This window comes from Tamandua tetradactyla, chromosome 26 (genome assembly GCF_023851605.1).
Source record: "Tamandua tetradactyla isolate mTamTet1 chromosome 26, mTamTet1.pri, whole genome shotgun sequence".
NCBI lineage: Eukaryota > Metazoa > Chordata > Mammalia > Pilosa > Myrmecophagidae > Tamandua > Tamandua tetradactyla.
In genome coordinates this window covers 7,200,263-7,221,069 of record NC_135352.1, presented here as the reverse complement: position 1 = coordinate 7,221,069, position 20,807 = coordinate 7,200,263, and the positions used below count along the sequence as shown (strand labels likewise).

The following is a 20,807-nucleotide window of genomic DNA, read 5'->3' as shown; positions in this document are numbered from 1 at the left end:
TATTTTAATAGTATTCTCACAATATATGAAGGGGGTAAAATGCACTTTCTTGTTAATCAGTGTTCTTTGCCCACGTATTTCAGACAGCTGAGGAACTCCGGGAGGATTCCCTTGGGAGAAGGTACCTAGATGAATGAAGAAAATTATAGGCGTGTTCTGTATCTCCTTCTCTTTGAAGTCATTTACTGTTAGGAAAGAAAGAAGAATGTTTCACCTTAAGGAGTATACACTGGGGATAGTGGAGATTTCTTTCTGAGACGAGGGAGGCTGCTAAATATACAAATACACAGAAAAATAAGAATTCTCATGGAGACTGAGGTAGGTTGTCTTATCTCTAAGGAAAACTTGGAAAATTGGAGTAGTTTCTCTTAGGGTTATTATCAGAAACCACATGGGTGAAAAAGACCTCCACTTATTGAATTTAAGCACTAAATTATTATGCTTGTGGTAGTACTTAAATTGTATTGATGTCTTTATAGAGAAAATGCACCATATTAAAAGTAGAGGTTAAGAGCATAAGTTTTGGAACAAGGCTACTGGGATTAATATCTGAACTCAAGCAATCTGAGACATGCTAGGCCTAAGATTCCTCTATAAATTGGGCAAAATAGGTTGTTGCAAGTTTTAAATTAGTTAAGTTCTTAGCACAGTACCTGACATTTGATAAATGTTCAATGAATGTTAGCAGTAATTATCATCATAATAACATTAAGTTTAGGTATTTTGACTCCTAGATGAAAGACCTAGTGCCTGGCACAGGGGCAGAATCAGTAGGTTTATAAAGATGGAAGAGGGAAGGAATATTGCAGTGGAAGCTTCCTTGTTGACAGATTAGGTCAGGTTAATTGTCCAGTTCATCTTTCCAATGAGATCTGCCAATTAGGTTTTGTGACAAAAGATCACCCTAATAACCTTGGCAAAGAGCTCTGAAATGTGTGCTTGAGGAAGAAAGCAACATTATCAGTGGAAAGACAAATCATGTAAACCACAGATTCTGCTAATGAAAATTATGTTCATCTATAAAGAACTTCATGATTTTCATTGTAAGAATATAATGGAAAAACCAACAAACCAAAAGGGGAGTGGATAATCTCAAGCACATGCTTTCTGCTGTTCCTGCAGTATCCTTATCCCTGATCTTCAACTGACTGTCTCTTATTTATCCTCAGCTTAAATGTCCCTTTATCAAAGAAGTCTTATGTGACTTTCTTTTAAAAGTTACCTCCCTTTTTCAAGTCCTCTTCAAGTTCATATATTGTCTTTTGGCAAACTGAAAAAGCAGCCCTTCTTCAAGAATCTTTATTTACGTGTCAGAACAAGACACTTTACTGCCATCTGCCGGGAATTTTTTTTTTGCAATAAAAATATAAATTTGCAATTTCTGTGATATTCATGGCACTCCCTAGGGTTGTGTTGTACACAATAAGCAGGTTTGTATGCAATACGCCTACAATCCTTTATCTTCTTTCACAATATCTGTTTTGTTTCATTCACAGTACCATATTTTGCATGCTTTATTTGTTGCTTACTTATGTCTTACCCCTTCACTAGTTTAGAAGCTTCAGGAGGGTAGGGACTCTAGCTTATTCTCTGCTGTATCTTCAGTATCCAAAGTAGCGACTGTTTCATTGTAGGTGCTCAAAATATATTTGCTAAAGGGATAAATAAAGTATTAAATAAATACTTGCATTTATCTAATATTTTAGATCAACTTACCTATTCACATAGATGGATGCAGTTTATAGTAGAAAATCTGGTTTAAAGTCCAGGTTTACTACAGCAGTAAATCACATGACATCTTGTAGGTAGTAGAAAATTAATAACAATACATTGATTGAAGTTCAAAGCATTGTTCCAGGATTTGCAAGGACCTTGAAGCAAATAAAACATGGCTCTTGCCATTATAAAATGAAAATCTAGCGTGAATGACCACAACAACTTAGTTTTATGATTTTCAGGATAAGAGTGGGCGTATTAGAGAACTTAACTATAAGAGAAGTCTTAGAAGCCTTCTGTTGACAGGAATATGACTTTCAAAGTCAAGAGTCCCATGTATCCTCAGTCTACCCTTTGTTTCTATGGCCATCAATAAGTCTTCTCACCGCTTTGGGTTCTAGTTTATCCATTTGCGAAATAAGAGATTTGAGTGAGAGTTATTGGTTCTCAACATATTTTAGGTTAATTGCTTATCCATCATCCATGTATTATTGTGAGATTAATCTGGTGGAGATTAGCTCTCTAAAGTTCCCTATGTCTATAATAGCCTTATGACAGTGATGCCTTATTGTGACTCCATTTAAAAAATCTATTTAAAGAAAGTCTACATGTTTTTCCATGTATTATTGTGAATTTCATAGATCTGTGTGATGACTTGCTGGTTCATTCTAAGCCATCTTGGATTTCTCTGGCTAATTTAATTAACACAGTAATTTCCAGGCTCAATATCTGTCAATGGTATTGAATAAGGGTATTGGCATCCCTACTCCTTGTGACATTAATGAAATAATCACCTCATGGTTTTTTAAGTAAAAGATGGCTGTAAATTGGTAATTTGAAACATGGAATATTATATTAGTAATGATCTATCCAACAAACAGTAGAGTATTTAGAATAGAAAGATACAAATGAAAGGAATTGATTATATAAATGATACTATAGGAGAACTAAGAAGCAAAAATCTGTCTGTAAGGCCAGGCAGGAGGAAATCAAGAGAAACAAGTAATATGTAGCATTATTGGAGCCCAGGTTCATGAGGTCCTAGCAGAAGCTATGACTATGCTGGATATGTCAGGTGAATACTGGAATTGTGAGGGAGATGGGGCTGCTTCTGAAGATGTTGCCTGAGAAGAAAGGAAAGAGAATAACTGAGTTGGATATTCTCTTCTTCCCACCCTTCAGTCATTTACCAGGGTCTCCCACTGACTGAATGCAGCTTGCAACAGGCAGCCTTGAAATGCAGTCAGCAAGTTTGAGCCTCTCTGTACTCTCTCCAGTATAGAGTTGAGCAGGGGAAAGAAGAGCAATGAATCCTAGGGCAAACAGGCTTGGGACTGTCAGTAGTATCTCTGATTGATTATCTAATAAGGAAGCATCCCAAAATGTAAAAAATTCATGGAGACTGGGCTTTGCCTCAAATAGATCACAGTGTGTTTCCTTACATTATTTTATTATGGTTCAATTTGACACAAGAACTAGACAGTCAAAATATATAGACATTGATGTATGATCCATTTTGACTATTACAGTGACTGAAATAGCTGTGTCCTATACCTTCAACCCAATCAATTCCTGCATGGCCAATCACTGAGAAAGTTAAAAATATGAAATTGACCATGCCATAGCCAATCTATCTTATCATATATATCTGGTGTAAATTGAGATGAGTATTGTATTAGTAATGTTCTCCAGAGAAATGGAACCAGTATATATAGAGAGATTTATTATAGGAATTGGCTTTGTGATCCTGCAGAATGGTATGTCTGAATTCTATAGGGTAGGTGCCATGGTCAGGTTCATGTGTCAACTTGGCCAAGTGGTAGTACCTGTTTGTCCGGTTGGGCAAGTGCTAGCCTGTCTGTTGCGATGAGGACATTTCATAGAATTAAATCATGATCGCATCAGCTGCATCCACAGCTGATTCTATTTGTAATCAGCCAAGGGGAGTGTCTTCTGCAATGAGTGATGCTCAGTCTAATCACTGGAAGCCTTTTAAGGTTTCAGAAGAGACAGGCTCTCTTCCTGCTTCAGCTGGCAAGCCTCTCCTGTGAATTCATCCAGACCCCTCCATCAGAATCATTGGCTTCACAGCCTGCCCTGAAGATTTTGAACTCTGTGTTCCTATGGTCACATGAGACACTTTTATAAATTTTATATTTACAAGTGTTCCCTGTTGATTCTGTTTCTCTAGAGAACCCTAACTAATACAGTAGGTCACAAATTGGAAATGGTGAAGAAGGGGAAGCTCCATTCCTCAGGTGAAGGTAATTGTCTGAAGAAGCAGCATACCTTTTTCTTTTCTGATTTCCAAAATCCTCAGTTCTGGTTTTAAGATCTACTGATTGGAGTAGGAGACCCTTCTCATTGCTGAGGGTAATCTACTTTGTTGATTGGAGATATGAGCAGCTGTAGATGCACTCAACTAACTGTAAGTACAAATCCATCTATGAAATACCTTATAGTAACATGGAGGCCAGTATTTCCTTTACCAAATAACTGAACGCTATAACCTACTCAAGATCACACAGGAAGCTATCAGGCACAGTGCCAACAAATCTGAAAAATAAGAAACACATTCAAATGAACTTCACACTAGTAGGATGGAACTCAGTACAGAAAAATACAATGTTGAACTGTACAAAAAAATAAAACCAGAATTAGAGACATTATAAAGAATAAAAGTTACTATAGTGAGGGTGGCATATACCTAAACCAGCAAAGAAATTAAAGTAAGAAGCAATGTATAATTTTATGAGCTATCATCTCTTTAAATGTAAGATGACATGCTAGCTTAAATAAACAGTCTTGGTTTCATCTTCATCTGGTGAAATTTTACCTAACTTTCAAGGTAGATTTCATTACCATCCTCACTGTAAAACTTTATTTTTTTTCCACCCATAGTTGGATGTTACCGTACAGGTATTTAAAGATTTAAAGATTATTTATTGCCAAAGACTAGGTGGGTATGACTACAATAATGGACAGCAGACCCAAAGCAGTAATCAAAATAGTGTTACTTAGGGAGACCTATGGTGTTGGCTATTAGATTATGTGTAACTAGAAGTAAAATTGATGGTCATTCTACTAAATTCTTACTTGATCTGTGTAAGCAGAAGAGTTCTAGGTCAAATAAACTTGTCTAATTTGAATTACAAAAACAGAGTCATGGCTCCCTAATCAATTACCAGACAAGAGACAACTCAAAGCCCTTGAATGAAGGAAAGGATCCTGTTATACTTCCAAAATTTTACACTGCTAATCTTCCTCCTCCTCCCAGTCTTCCCTAAAGAGATCTACGGTCTTTTACCAGAGTGATTGTACATTGGGGAAAAGGAAAGCTCAGACTTTTCTGGGATTATTAAACACCGGCTCAAAAGTGATATTAATTGTGGGAGACCCCAAATGTCACTACGGTCCACCAGTCAGCATAAGGACTTATGGGGGTCAGGTGATCTATGGAGTTTTAGCTTGGGGCAGTCTCACAGTGGGTCCAGTGAGTCCCTGGAACCACTCTATGGTTATTTCCCCAGTTCCAGAATGCATGATTAGAATAGACATACTTAGCAACTTGCCGAATCCTCACATTGGTTTCTTGATTTCTGTAGTGAGGATTATAATGGTAGGAAAGACCAAGTGGAAGCCACTACAACTTCCCCGACATAGAAAAGCAGTGAATCAAAAGCAGTACTGGATTCCTGGAGGGATTACAGAGATTAGTACCACCATCAAGGACTTGAAGGATGCAGGGGTTGTAATTCCCATCACATCCCATTCAACTCTCATATTTTGACAGTGGATTATCATAAACTCCAAATGCAGCCACTGTTCCAGATGTGAGGTCATTGCCTGAGCAAATAAATTACCTGGTAATGTACCTATTGATCTGGCAAATGCTTTTTTTTTTTTTTTTATCAATTACTATTAGTAAAGACCACCAGAAATAGTTTTCTTTCTGATGGCAAGTCCAGCAGTACACCTTCATTGTCTTGCCCCGGGTATAACAACTCTCTAGCCCTGTGTAGTAGTCTAGATTTATTATACAATTTGGCCTTTGCAATTGCTCTAGTTTGATAGCAGCTAGAATGTGAAGTACCAGAAATGAAAGGGCTTTTTAAAAACGGAATTTATTAAGTTGCAAATGTAGAGTTCTAAGGCTGTAAAGTTAAAGCAAGACTATAGAAATGTCCAATCGAAGGCATCCAGGGAAAGATAACCTTGGTGCTAGAAGGCCAATGATATTCAGGGTTTCTCTCTCAACTGGAAAGGCACATAGCAAACATGGTGACATCTGCTATTTTCTCTCCAGACTTCTTGTTTGATGAAGCTCCCCAGGGGTATATTCCTACTTCATCTCCAAAGATCTCTGGCTGCGTGGGCTCTGTGGTTCTTATGACTCTGAAGCTTTTTACAAAATGTTTCCTCTTTTAAAGGATTCCAGTAAATTAGTCAAGACCCACCTGGAATGGGTAGAGTCACATCTCCTCTAATCAAGGGTTAATACCCACAATTGGGTAAATCATGGCACTGAGGAGATAATCTAATCAAGTTTCCAACCTACAGTGCTGCATAGGGAATAAAAGGAACAGCTGCCTCCACAAGATGAATTAGGATTAAAACATGGCTTTTATAGGGCACATAATCCTTTCAAACTGGCACAGGGATCATGTGGATTGGTATGTCTGAATGTCTGATCAGATGATCAATAAAGTTTTTTCTCAGAGTCATCTCACAGTGGGTCCAGTGCATCCCTGATCATCTTGTGGGTCCCACAGGACATCACACTGGGCCTTTTATCAAATAGAAGTAACTACTCTAGACTTAATGGTAAGGCATTTCCATGTCAAGAAGGCGGGAGATAAAACAAAATCAAGGTCCTTCCACATCAGAGAAATTTCAAGGTGCCCCATGATGTGGAGCATGTTGAGCTCTGCCTCCTAAGGTAAAGGATAAGCTGTTGCATCTAGCATCTCCTACAACCATAGAAGAGGCACAATACCTAGGTGGCCTTTTTGGATTTTAGAGATACCATATTCTTCATTTGGGTGTGTTAATCTGGGACATTTACTGAGTGACCTGGGAAGCTGCTAGTTTTAAATGGAGGAGGCTTTTCAACAAGTCCGGGCTGTTATGGGAGCTGCCCTGCCACTTGGGTTATATGAGCCAGTTTATCTAGTGGTATAAAAGTATCAGTGGCAACTAGAGATGCTGTCTGGAGCCTTTTGGCAGGCCCCTACAGGAGAAACACAACACAAACACTTAGGATTTTTGAGCAAAGTCTTGCCATCCTCTGTACATAACTATCTACTTTCAAGAAACAGCCTTTGGCCTGCTCCTGGGTCTTAATAGAGACGGAAAGTTTACCCATAGACCACCAAGTTACCATGAGACCTGAGTTGTCATGAGCTGTGTTGTCTGACCCTCCAAGCCATAAAGTTACATACACATTACCACTCTGTCAAACAGTGGAAGTGGTATACATGAGATAGGGATTGAGTGGGTCCTGAAGGCACAGGTAAATTACATGAAGAAGTGTCCCAAGTGCCCACTCCTGCCATATTACCTTCTCTTTCCCAGTTAAGAGCTATAGCCTTTTGGTGAGTTCCTTCTGATCAGTTAACTGAGGAACAGAAAATTTGGGCCTGATTAACAGATGGTTCTACATGATATGCATGTACCCCTTGAAAGTGGGCAGCTGTAACACCACAGCCTCTTTCTGGGATGACCCTGAAAGATAGTGGTAGGGGGAAATACTCCCAGGGGGCAGACATTCTAGCAGTGCATGTATCTGTTCACTTTGCTTAAAAAGGAAATGGCCAGAATTGCGGTTTATATTGATTCATAGGCTGTCACCAGTGATAGTCAGGGGCATGGAAGGAACATGATCGGAAAATTGACAAAGATACCTGGGGAAGAGGTATGTGGATAGAAATTTCTGCATGGATATTTGCATACCACATGAATGTTCTCCTGAGGTTGACTTCAGCAGAAAATTTTAATCATCAAGTTGATAAGGTAATCTATTTTGTGTATACCAGTCAGCCTCCTTCTCAGCCACTCTTGTCATTGCCCAATAGGGTCATGAACAAAGTGTCCATGGTGGTAGGGATGCAGGTTTTGCATGTGGTCAGCAATGTGGACTTTTACTTACCAAGGCTAATCTGGCTATAGCCACTGTTGAGTGCCCAATCTACCAGCAGCAAAGACCTGCACTCAGTCTCATATATGGCACCATTGCCCAAGTTGATCAGCCAGGTACCTGGTGGCTGATTGATTACAGTGGAGCACATCCATCATGGGAGGGGCAGCAATTTGTTCTAGCTGAAATACACACAAATACTGGATATGAGTTTGCCTTACCTACATGTAATGCTTCTGCCCAAACTATCATCTGTGGACTTACAGAATGATTTATCCACTGCTATGGTATTCCACACAGGATTGCCTCTGATCAAGGGGCCCACTTCACAGCAAATGAAATGCAGGAATGGGCATATGCTCATGGTATTCTCTGGTTTTACCATGTTCCCCATCATCCTGAAGCAGGTGGCTTGATAGAACAATGGAATGGCCTTTTGAAGACTCAGTGGCAGTGCCAACTAGGTGGCAATAACTTGCAGGGCTGGGCAATATTTATGCTTTGAATAAGCATCCACTTTTTGGTGCTTCTTCCACAGCCAGGATTCACAGGTCCAGGAATCAAGGAGTGGCACCACTCACTATTACCCCTAGTGATCCACTAGGAAAATTTTGCTTCCTGTCCCTTGACCTCTTCTGGTTGACAGTTCTTAATTCCAGAAGAAAGCCAATTCACAGCAAATGGAATGGAAGAATAAGCATGTGCTTATAGAACTCACCAGTCTTACCATGTTCCTCATATTCTTGAAGCAGCTGAATTTACAGAATGGTGGGATGGTCTTTTGGAGAGTCAGTTACAGTGCCAACTGTGTGGCAATATTGCAGGGCTGAGACAGTGTTCTCCAGGAGGCTGTATGTGTTCTCAATCAGCATCTAATCTATGGTGCTCTTTCTTCCAATAGCCAGAATTCATGGGTCCCCAATCAAAGAGTAGAAAGGGGAATGGCACTGCTCACCATCACCTCTAGTGATCCACTAGAAAAGAATTTGCCTCCTATCTCTGCAACCTTAAGCTCTGCTATTCTACAGGTCTTTGTACCAAAAGGATGAATGCTTCCACCAGGAGATACAACGATGATTCCATTGAATAGGAAGTTAAGACAGACCCAGTTTGGGGTCCTCATGCTTCTGAATGAACAGATAAAGAAGGGAATTACTGTACTGCCTGGGGTGATTGATTCTGACTATCAAGGGAAAATAGGACTGTAATTACACAATGGACGTAAAGAAGAATTCACATGGAAAACGGGATCCCCTAGGGTGTCTCTCAGTACTACCATGCCCTATGACTAAAGTCAATGGAAAACTGTAACAACTCAATCCAGGCAGGATTACCAATGCCCTGGCAACTTCAGGAATGAAGGTTGGATTCATCCCAACAGGCAAAGAACCACAGCCAGCTGAGATGCTTGCTGAGAGTAAAGGGAATATGGGATGGGTAGTGGAATAAGGTAGTTATAAATATGACCTATGAACACATGACCAGTTGCAGAAATGAGAGCTATAATAGCTATGAATATTTCTTTGATTGGTTAAGAGGATGTCTGTATATGCACATAAAACACATCTTTGTTTTCTTCCCTCTCTTATCCCATTATATGAAATAACTTGTATTAGCTTCAAGTCTTAGAATTCAAGTTATAGGATATCAAATTAAAAAAGAAATAGTATCCAAGGATTCCCCTATTCTGGGGAGTTAGTACATTTCTGATTGTACACAGGGCAGTTGTGTATTGATAGGCAAAAATATGACTGCTGGTATTTTTATTCAGAGATTAAGTATGCTGTAAGGAGATGTGTATGGCTTCCAAGTCGAAAAGGGGTAGTCTGTGATGGTTAGGTCTATGTATCAGCGTGGTCAGTATGGTGCCCAGTGGTTTAGTCAGGTAAGCACTTGCCAGATTGTTATTGTGAGGGCATTTTGATAACTTAAATGATCAGTAAGTTCATTGCCTCTATGGCTGACTACAACTAAAATCAACTGAGGAAATTGCCTTCAACAATGAGAAAAGTAACATCCAATCAGTTGAAGGCTTTAAAAGTGTGATGATTTCAGCAGTAAGAAGAGAGAATTTCCATTTCCGCTTCAGACAGCTAGCTTCTCCTGTGGAATTTTTTTTTTTTTTGGAAAGTTTTTGATTATTTATTTAATCTCTGTTCTTGTTATAAGTTTGTTGAGGTTTACTAGTTCTTCTTGAGTAAATTTAGGTATTTTTTCATTTCTAGGAATATTTCCATTTTGTCTAGAATATCTGATTTATTGGCATACAATTCTTCATTGTATTCTATTATCCATTTTATTTCTGTAAGTCAATAGTGATAGCAACATTTTCATTCTTTATCTTAGTTATTTGCCTTTTTTCACTTATTTATTATATCAATCCTTTAAATAACGCAGTTATGTACTATAAACTCCTTAATTCAATGCATTGCAGTCAGTTCATTTTGACATCTATCACAGTGTTTGTACCATTGCTTCTGAATTGTTTTTTGTTTGATTGCCTATAATATTGGGCACTTCATCATTCATACTGTAAGTATTTTAGTGCTTACAAATGTTCTTCACACTAGAATTACCTACATGGGCCCCAGAATAATTTTTAGCTTAGAATATTTTGATCATTTAGGCTACCTCAGATTCATTTGTTCATTTATTTATTTTATTTTTAATTATTTGTTTAACTTTTTACTGAAATAAAAAAATAAAGAAGTATTCAGCTTGATTTTTTTTCCCACAAAATGAAAATAGCTACACAGCTAGCACCCAGATGTAAAACAGAACTATCAATAACACAGAGGCGGTTTTTGCTCTCTTCCACTTACCTTCTTTCCCCTGACAAGTATAACCACTATCCTGACTTCTAATAGCATAGATTACTTTTCATTGGTTTCTTTGGGCCAGCAATATGTTTTTGACATTTTTCTGTGTACTCTTGCTTTAGATCCTTCGTTCACATTACTATACCATGTGTCGTATTTAATCATGTACATATCACTGTATGTTCATTTACCTGCTGATGGACATTTTGATAAATTCCGGTTTGGGGCTATTATAGATAATTCTATTGTGACCATACTACATACATACATATTTTTGTAGACTATATGACTAGGAGTAGAATTCCTGTGTCATAGATTATGCATGTTACTGGACTCTTCTTTTCCATTGTTCACTTTGTCTATGCTTGTGCCAAACCTTTTTACTGAATATGGATATCTGACAGCGAAGGACCTCTAGGCCTTGGAACTTTGAGATTACCTTGGAATCTTTACCTTGGAAAGATTTATGAGATCCTTTTGTATCTCCACAGGAATTTTAGAATTAGCTTTTCAGGTTCCCACAAAACCCTTTTGGGAGAGGAATTGTATTGATTTAGAGGTTAATTTGGGGAAAATTGATATCTTTACAATACTGAGTTTTCCAGTCCATTAATGTGTTACATCATTCCATTTATTTAGGTCTCTTAAAATTTCTCTGAAAAATGTTTTTAAGTTTCTGTTCACAAGTTTTGTATGTTATTCAGCAGATATTGTTTTCTAGGTGTTTTATGCTTTTGGTACTATTGCAAATGGCATATTTTAAGTTTTAAATTTTTTTCTATGTAGAGAAATAGAAATTGATTTTTATGGTTAGTATCTTTTGACTTTGCTTAGTTTGTCATTAATTGCAATATTTATCTGGAAATTCTTTTATGTACTGGTAATATATATATATATACTCATATATATCATATGCATATATATATGACTTCAAAATCATATAATCTGTCAATATTGAGAACTTTATCTCTTCTAATGATTCTGCGTTTTGATTCTTTTTCTTACCTTATTGTACTCCCTAGGACTTTAAGTGCAGTGTTGAATTAAATGGTGTGCAGGGAGCTTCCTTGTCTTGTTTCTAATCATAGGAGAAAAGTTTCCTATATTTCACTTTTAAGTATGATATTTGCTGTAGGATTTTTTTTTAAGGCATTCTTTGGTCCTGATTACCAAAAAGATTTTTTTTTCTAATCCTGTTAGTTGTTGAATTTTGTTTCTGTATTTACCTAATATAAAATGATATCCTTTGTTGTATTAATGTAGTAAATTAAATACACTAATTTCTGAATGTTAAACAGCCTTGCACAGCTAGAATACCCAACTTGATTATGATGTCATTGTGATGCGTTCTTGGATTTGATTTGCTCATCTTTTTTCAAAGATTTTTGCATCTTTAATTAAGTGAATGATTGGTCTGTGATTTTCCTTTTCTATAAATTTTTTATTAACTTATAGAATTGAGAGTTTGCTATAAAAAAGAAGTATTCACTTCTTTTCTGTTTTCTGGAATACATGGTAGAAAGCTGGTCTCATTTCTTTCTTAAACATTCATAAGAATTCTTTAGGAAAGTCACATGAACCTGTTTGTTGTGGTGGTGGTAAAGTTTCTAATAAAGGATTCAGCTTCCTCACAAGTTATCAGACTATTTGAATAGTTATTTCTTCTCTCAGCTGTGATAATTGGTATATTTCAAGGAACTAGTCAATTTTATTCATATTATCAAATGCATTCATAATATCAGTTTATTATTTTTCTGATGCCTATTGGATCTATAAGAAGGACTTCATCTCTATTTAATTCCTAGTCTTGGTAATTGTGTTTTTCTCTCATCTTTCTTGACTAAGTTTTCTTAGAGGTATATGAATTTTATGATTTTTTTTCTTTTATTTATTGCATGGGCAGGCATCAGGAATCAAACTCAGGTCTCCAGCATAGCAGGTGAGAACTCTGCCACTGAGCCACCGTGGCCCACCCAATTTTATTTTAAAACTAATTTTTCTATTTTGTGGTTTCTCCACATTTTACATTTTTTTCTATTTCATTGTTTTCTCCCCTTATACTTATCATGTTGTTTCTTTTTAGTTTTCCCAGGCTTTATATATTCTCATTTTTCTATCTTCTTGAGCAGGAACTTCAAATTATTAAATTTTCAGCCTTTCTTCTCTTCTAATGTATTTTAAAGTTACATATTTTTCTCTCATCACTTCTTTAGCATATTCTCACAATTTTGTATATTTTATATCTTCATTTTTATGCATTTAAAAATACTTTCTAATTTCATTTTGATTGCTTCTTTGACATTTTTCAAAATAAAATAGACAATTTAATTCTATGAAATGGACTTTTCTGGTTATGTTTTTGTGGCCAGAGAATATACTATGAAGTATATCAATCATTTGAAATTGTATTGTGGCTTATTTTTATGGCCCAGCATATGGCAAACTTTGGTAAATGTTCTATGTGCATTTGAAAAGAGTGTCATTATTAGGTGCGGTGTTTAAAATATGTCAGTAATTTTAAGTGTGTTGATTGTGTTCAGACACATATATAGCTATTGTTCCACTGATTTTCTTCATCTACTTTTCCTGTCAGTTAGTAAGAGGTGCATTAAAATCTTCCACAACAGTTACAAGTTCAGCCGTTTCTTCTTTAGAGTTGACCATTTTTATATTATGAATTTTGTAGTTGCTCAATAAGGCACAAACACATGAAATTTCTTTGTGTTAGCCCTTTTTCTTCAGGAAGTGTATCCCTTTTTTAATTTATGCATTTATTAACTTATTTTTGTAAGACCTTTATTGAGAGATATAACCCACATAACCATAAATTCATAGTCAGTGCTTTTTTTAATGTACAGTCAGTGCTTTTTTGTTATATACATGGAGTCGTGTCAGCTTCAGCATTATTAGCATCTTTTCATCATCCCAAAAAGAAACACTGTACCTAGGACCAGTCATCCCACATTCTTTCCCCCAACTCCCTAAGTCCTAGGCAACCACTAATCTACTTTCCATCCCTATAGATTTACCTATTCTGAACATTTCATGTGACTCAAATCGTATAATATGTCATCATTCATCACTGCCTTCTTTCACTGAGCAAAGTGTCTTCAAGGTTCACATTGTAGTGTGTAAGATACTACATTCCTTTTTATTGCCAAGTGATATTTCATTCAATAGACATACCACATATTGATTATCGGTTCATTAGTTGAATATTTGGATTGTTGCAACATTTTGGCTACTGTGAGTAATGCTGCTATGGATATTCGTGTACAAATTTTTTTCTGTGAGCATGTATCTCATTTTTCTTGAGTATGTACCTAACGCGGAATTTTTGGTTCACCTGGTAACTCTTTGTTTAACCTTTTGTGAAACCACCAGCCTTTTGTAATCTTTATTTATAATATTTCTTGCCTTAAAGACCATTTTGTCTGATGTTGTAAGCTTTCTTTTGGTTACTACTTTACATGGTATTATGATATCTTTTATCAACCTTTTGTTTTTCTTATTTTGAGGTGTTTTCTTTTAAGTAATATTTTTTCTTCCTCCATTCTGACAATTTTATTAAGTCTTTTGTTTAGCATAGTTAATTTATTTTAGATTTCATGTAATTGCTGAAAAGACACTAGGTGTATGTCCATCTTATTATAGTCATTTCCATTAGTCTCTGTCATTTTTATATTACTTTTAAAATAAATTTTTAAAATATTTCCTGCCTTCTTTTCAATTAATCAGAAGTTTTTATTAATTTCACATACTTGTTACATTCTTTTACTTGTTTCTAGAGATTACAACATGCATCCTCCACTGATTACAGATAAATACAAGTTATTATTTTTACCATATTTCTGACACTTGTTAACCCTTAGAAAATGTAAATTCCATTTACCCTCTCTCTTCTATATAGTATTAATACATTTGGTTCTACATGTAATCTAAGCTCCACAAAAATCACAATTATTGTTTTATATAGATAATATTCGTCTATGTCTACAATTCCCAATAGTCTTTATCCCTTCTGCCTTTTAACATTTCCATTGGAATCAATTTTCTTCCACTTAAAGAATTCCTTTTGCTCTTTGCCTTTTGAGGCAGGATTGCTGGCAAGAAAATTGCTCAGTCTTTGTCTGAAAACCTCTTTGTTATAACTTCATTTATTAAAAGGCTTTGATTGAGATATAATTCATGCACTATACCATTGCCCCCACTTAAAGTGTACAATTCATTGATTTTTGCACAGATATGTGCAGTCAGCACCTCCATCAGTTTCAGAATACCACAAAGAGAAACCACTTAGCTATCACTTCCCTAATCTTCATGTGTGTCTCCCATTAGCAGCTGGTACCCTATTTTCTCTTTATAAGATTGTCCTATTGTGGACACTACACATAAATGAAATCACACAGTACGTGGTCTTTTGTAACTGGTTTCTTTTACTGAGCATAATGTTTTCAAGTTGCGTCCATGTTGCAGCATGTATCAATATCTCATTCCTATTTTAGGTCTGAATAGCATTCCATAACATAGTTACACCATTATTTATTCATTCTTCCATTGATGGGTAGTTACAGTGTTTCCACCTTATTTTAAAAACAGTTTTATTGAGATAGAGTCAGGTACAGTGCAATCTATTCTAAGAGTACAACGAGTGGTTTTTAGTGTAATCGCGGAGTTGTACATTCATCACCACAAAAAAATTTAGAACATTTTCATTACTCCAAAAAGAAAAACAAAACCACCTACACTTTAGCAGTTACCCCTCAATCCCTCTATCCTTCCCCAGCTCTACATAACCACTAATCAATTCCTGTCTCCATAGTTTTAATCATTTTTTTTAATTGGAAAAGTTGTAAGTTTGCAAGAAAGTCCTGCAAAAATAATAACTTTCCCATATAATCCCATTGTTGACACTTTGCATTGGCATAATAACTGTTACAAATGAAAGAATATTAAATACTACTCTTAAGTATCATCCATAGTTTACATTAGGTATATTTTCCCCTATATACCAACATATTATTAATATCTTGTAAGAGTATTGTACATTTGTTATAACTCATTCTATATTTGTATGAGTAACCATAGTCATTATTCATAAAAGGGTTCACTTTTTTATACAATCCCAAGTTATATTTTTTAACTTTACCCCAGTAACATACACAACCAAAAACCTACCCTTTCAGTCACATTCCCCAACCTAATTCAGTACTGTTAATTACAGTCCCAATAAGGTGCTACCATCACCATTTTCCATTTTCAAACATCTGCAAAGAAGCTAAATAGAAAGTACGCAGAAATGAAGCATCAGCTCCCCATTCTCCGTTCCTCCATTCTATCACCTCATGACCTATGTACTAGATTCTAACTTGATGAGTTTGTGTATTATAATTAGTTTTTATCAGTGAATCATACAACATTTGTCCTTTTGTATATGGCTTCTTTCACTCAAAATAATATCCTCAAAGTTCCTTCCTGTTGTCACATGCATCAGGATTTTATTCCTTTTTACAGCTGAAAATATTCCATTGCATATGTATACCACACTTTGTTTATCCTTTCATCAGTTGATGGACACGGTTGTTTCCATATTTTGGCAATTGTGAATATGGCTGCTAGGAATATCAGTATGAAAATATCTACTTGAGTCCCTACTTTCAGTTCTTCTCAATATATATGTGGTTAATGGAGTTGGCAGATCATATTGCAGTTCTGTACTTAGCTTCTTGAGAAACTGCCAAACTGTCTTCCACAGTGGCTGTACCATTTTACAGTCCCGTCAGCAATGATTGAGTGTTTCTTTTTCTCCACATCCTCTGTAAGTAACATCTGTAGTTTCCTGTTTTTTTTTAATTTTAAATAGTGCCCATTCTAGTAGATGTGAAATAATATCTCATTCTGGTTTTGGTTTGCATTTCCCTAGTAGCTAGTAATGTTGATCTTCTCTTCATGTGCTTTTCAGCCAATTGTGTTTGCTCTTTGGAAAAATATCTATTCAGGTCTTTTGTCCATTTTTTACTAGGATTGTTTGTTTCCGTAGTGTTGAGTTGTAGGATTTGTTTATATATTCTGGACATTAAGCCCTTCTGATGGTTTCTAAATATTTTCTCCCATTGAGTAAGTTGCCTTTTCACTTTCATAACAAAGTCCCTTGAAATACAGATGTTTTCAGTTTTGAGGAGGTCACATTTATTTATGTCTTCTATTGTTGCTTGTTCTTTGGGTGTAAAGTTCAGTAAATCATTGCCTAACACAAATCTTAAAGATGCTGCCATAGAAGCCTAAATGTTTTATAGTCTTGGCCCTTATATTTAGGTCTTTGATCCATTTTGAGTTAATTTTTGTATAAGGTGTGAGATAGGGGTTCTCGTTCATTCTTTTGCATATGGATATAACAAGCATCATTTTCTGAAGTGATTGTTCTGTGGCTGTAGACTAAATCAATTGGCCATAGATGTAAGGGTCTATTTCTGAATTCTCAGTTCAATTCCATTGGTCAATATATGTATCTTTATGCCAGTGCCAGACTGTTCTGACTATTAATAACTTTGTAATATGCTTTAAATTCAGGGAGTATGAGTCCTCCAACTTTGTCCTTCTTTTTTTCAAGATGATTTTTACTATTCAGGCCCCTTATCCTTCCAAATAAATTTGATAAGTGGCTTTTCCATTTCTGCAAATTAGGCTGGTGGGATTTTAATTGGTATTGCATTGAATCTGTGAATTAATTGGATAAAATTGACATCTTAACCATATTTAGTCTTCTAATCCATGAACACGGAATGTCCTTCAATTTATTTAGGTCTTTTTTGATTTCTTTCAACAATGTTTTTTAGTTTTCTTTGTATAAGTACTTTCCATCCTGAATTAAATTTATTCACAAATATTTGATTCTTTTAGCTGCTGTTGTATATGACATTTTTTCTTAATATACTCCTCAGTTTGCTCATTATTTGTTTATAGAAACAATACTGATTTGTTCAGGTTGATTTTGTATCCTGCCAATTTGCTGAACTCTTTTATTATCTCTAATAGTTTTGTTGTAGAATTTTTGGGTCTTTCCATTTATAGGATCATGTTATCTGCAAATAGTGAAAGTACCATTTTACAGTCCCATCAGCAATGATTCTTCCTTTTCAATTTGGATGCCTTTTATTGTTTTTTTTTCTTGCCTAATTGCTTTAGCTAGAACTTCTGCCACAATGTTGAATAAGAATGGTGAGAGTGGGCTTCCTTCTCTTGTACAAGATCTTAGAAAAAAAGCCTTCAATCTTTCACCCTTGATTATGATGTTAGCTGTGAGTTTTTCATATATTCCCTTTATCTTGATGAAGAAATTTCTTTCTATTCCTATCACTCGATGTGTTTTTATCAAGAAGGGAAGCATTGTCCAATGCCGTTTCTGCATCTGTTGAGATGATCACATGGTTTTTCCCCTTTGATTCGTTAATTTTGCTTATTATATTTCCTGTTGAAATACCATTATACATCAGGGATAAAACCCACTTTATCATGGTGTATAATTCTTTTAATATGCTGTTGGATTCAATTCACAAGTATTTGTTGATGATTTTAGCATCTACATTCATTAGAGAAATTGGATTGTAGTTTTCTTTTCTTGTAGCATTTTTATCTGGCTTTGCTATTAGGGTGATGTTGGTTTCATAGAATAAATTAGTGTTTCCTCCTCTTCAATTATTTGGAAGAGTTTCAACAGGATTGGTATAAATTCTTCTTAGAATGATAGGTAGAATTCACCTGTTAAGGCATGTGATTCTGGGCTTTTCTTTGTTGGGAGATTTCTGATGAGTGATTTAATTTCTTGTAATTGACCTGTTGAGATCCTGTAGAGTCAGTGTAGATTGGTTGTTGTTTTCTAGGAATTTGTCCATTTCATCTAAGTTGTCTAATATGTTGGCATACATTTGTTCATAGTATCCTCTTATGATCCTTTTTATTTCTGTGGGATCAGTAGTAATGCCCCACTCTCTCAATTGTGATTTTATTTATTTGCAACTTCCCTCTTTTTTTCTTTGTCAGTCTAGCTAAGGGTCTGCCAATTTTATTCATCCAATAAAAGAACCAATGTAGATGGAGCATACTTTTTTATCCATTCTGCTAATCTGTGTCCTTTGATTGGTGAGTTTAATCCATTAACACTGAATGTTATTACTATAAAGGCAGTACTTCAACCACTTTCTCCTTTGGTTTTTATGTGTGATCTCTTAGTTTTCTCTTTCTTTTGTACCACTTTTGTTACTCTTACTGATAATTTTCATTTCTGCTCTCTACTCCAAGCCTCTTTTTCATGTCTTTTCCTTTCATCATGCAGAATTCCCTTCAGTATTTCCTGTAGGGTAGGTCTCTTGTTGAACAACTCTTTCAATTTCTGTTTATCTGTGAATATTTTAAACTCTCCCTCATTTTTGAAGGATAATTTTGTCAGATAATCTGAGCTGGGATTTTGTTCTCTTTCAGTACTTTAAATAGATCATATCCCTGCCTTCTTGCCTCCATGGTTTCTGATGAGAAATTGACATGTAATCTTATTGAGGATCTCTGTATGTGACAAATCTCTTTGCTCTTGCTGCTTTCAGAAGGTAGTATTTCTCAACCATAACAGGGCCAGAAACTGACAAATGTGGCACAGACTAGTCCAGAGCCCTGGGGAAGTGGTCAGAAAAAATGCCACAAAGCCTTCTTGAAGGCTCCCTGAAGGTGCACTTTCCTAACATTCTCAGCAGATGGTCTCTTCAGAAAACTGTTCTCCATAACCCTTATGAGGCGCTGTATCCTTAAAACTTCACAGCCTCCACCCTACCCTGTTGGCGAAACAATGGCTGTGGTGGGCTCTGTCCACTGCATCTAAAACTGTGGGTCAGAGCTAGTACCTAGGAATATCAAATCACCAATCAAAAACCATGTTCAGTGCCTGGCTGTGAGCCCCCTTTTGAGGGAGGAGAACTTTCTCATCCCTCTTCTGAAACACCCAGTCCCAATCTGGACTCTGAGGTGGCCCATCTCAAGAGTGGGCATTGGGCACCAGCAGCCACCACAGAGCAAGCTACTCAAAGTTCCTTACCCTAGTTTCTCAACCTCTTCGTCCAGCTCTTCCCTGGACAAAGTGCTGGTATAAACCTCTGTTTATGAATTTTTATTTGAACAGCTTTTATTCAGTTCTTTTGAGTATATACCTGGTAGTGGAATTGCTGGGTTATGGCAATTGTATCTTTAACTTTTTTGAAGAACCACCACACTGTCTTCCACAGTACTGTACCATACTTTCTGTACCAGAAATTTCCAAGAGTTCCAATTTCTCTACATTCCTGCAAAATGTGTTATTTTTCTTTTAAAAAATTTTTCACTGTAGCCAACCCAGTGGTTATGACATCATATCTCATTGTGGTTTTGATTTTCATTTCCCTAATAGTAAACTGGCAAACATCTTTTCATGTGCTTATTGGCTATTTGCATATCTTCTTTGGAAAATGTCTTTTCAAGTCCTTTGCCCATTTTTCAGTTGAGTTTTCTGTCTTTATATTGTTGCATTGCAAACTTTATTTGTATGTTTTAGATATTAAACCATTATCTGATATATGGGTTGCAACTATTTTCTCCCATTCTGCAGATAATCTCACCACTTTTTGATGCATAAGATTTTAATTTTGATGAAGTCCAATTTATCTGTTTTCCATTTGTTGCTCATGCATTTGGTGTCATAACTAAGAATCCATTGCAAATCCAAGGTACTCCTTTCTTTTGTCCTAAGGGTTTTATAGTTTTAGCTCTTACATTTAGTCCTTTGATCCATTTTGAGTTAATTTTTGTAAATGACGTAAAGAAATATTTCATTATTTTACATGTGGCTATCTAGTAGTCCTAGAACCATTTAAGGAATACTATTTGTTCTCCTTGAATGTTCTTTATAACCCTGTCAAAAATCTGTTGACTGTAGATACAAGGGTTCATTTCTGAGTTCTCAATTCTGCTACCTTCATCTAATTGTCTATTCTTATTCCACACTGTCTTGATAACTGTTACTTTGTAGTAAGTTTTGGAAACTGAATGTGCGAGGCCTCCCACTTTGTTCTTTTTAAAGATCTGTCTTACAATTCCACGTGAATTTTAAGATCAGC

General features: G+C 35.9%; 2 long non-coding RNA genes across 2 annotated transcripts in view; one reads left to right on the top strand and one right to left on the bottom strand.

Annotated features, from left to right (window-relative positions):
• LOC143669891 (uncharacterized) overlaps positions 1-20,807 on the top strand; it is a 72,605-nt gene that overhangs the window by 22,146 nt on the left and 29,652 nt on the right. The window lies entirely within an intron of this gene.
• On the bottom strand, positions 22-11,965 carry LOC143669749 (uncharacterized). The gene is made up of 3 exons (XR_013169043.1): positions 11,677-11,965; positions 1,541-1,652; positions 22-185 (listed from the first exon to the last, which is right to left on the bottom strand). It is a non-coding gene; the product is annotated as an uncharacterized LOC143669749 (long non-coding RNA).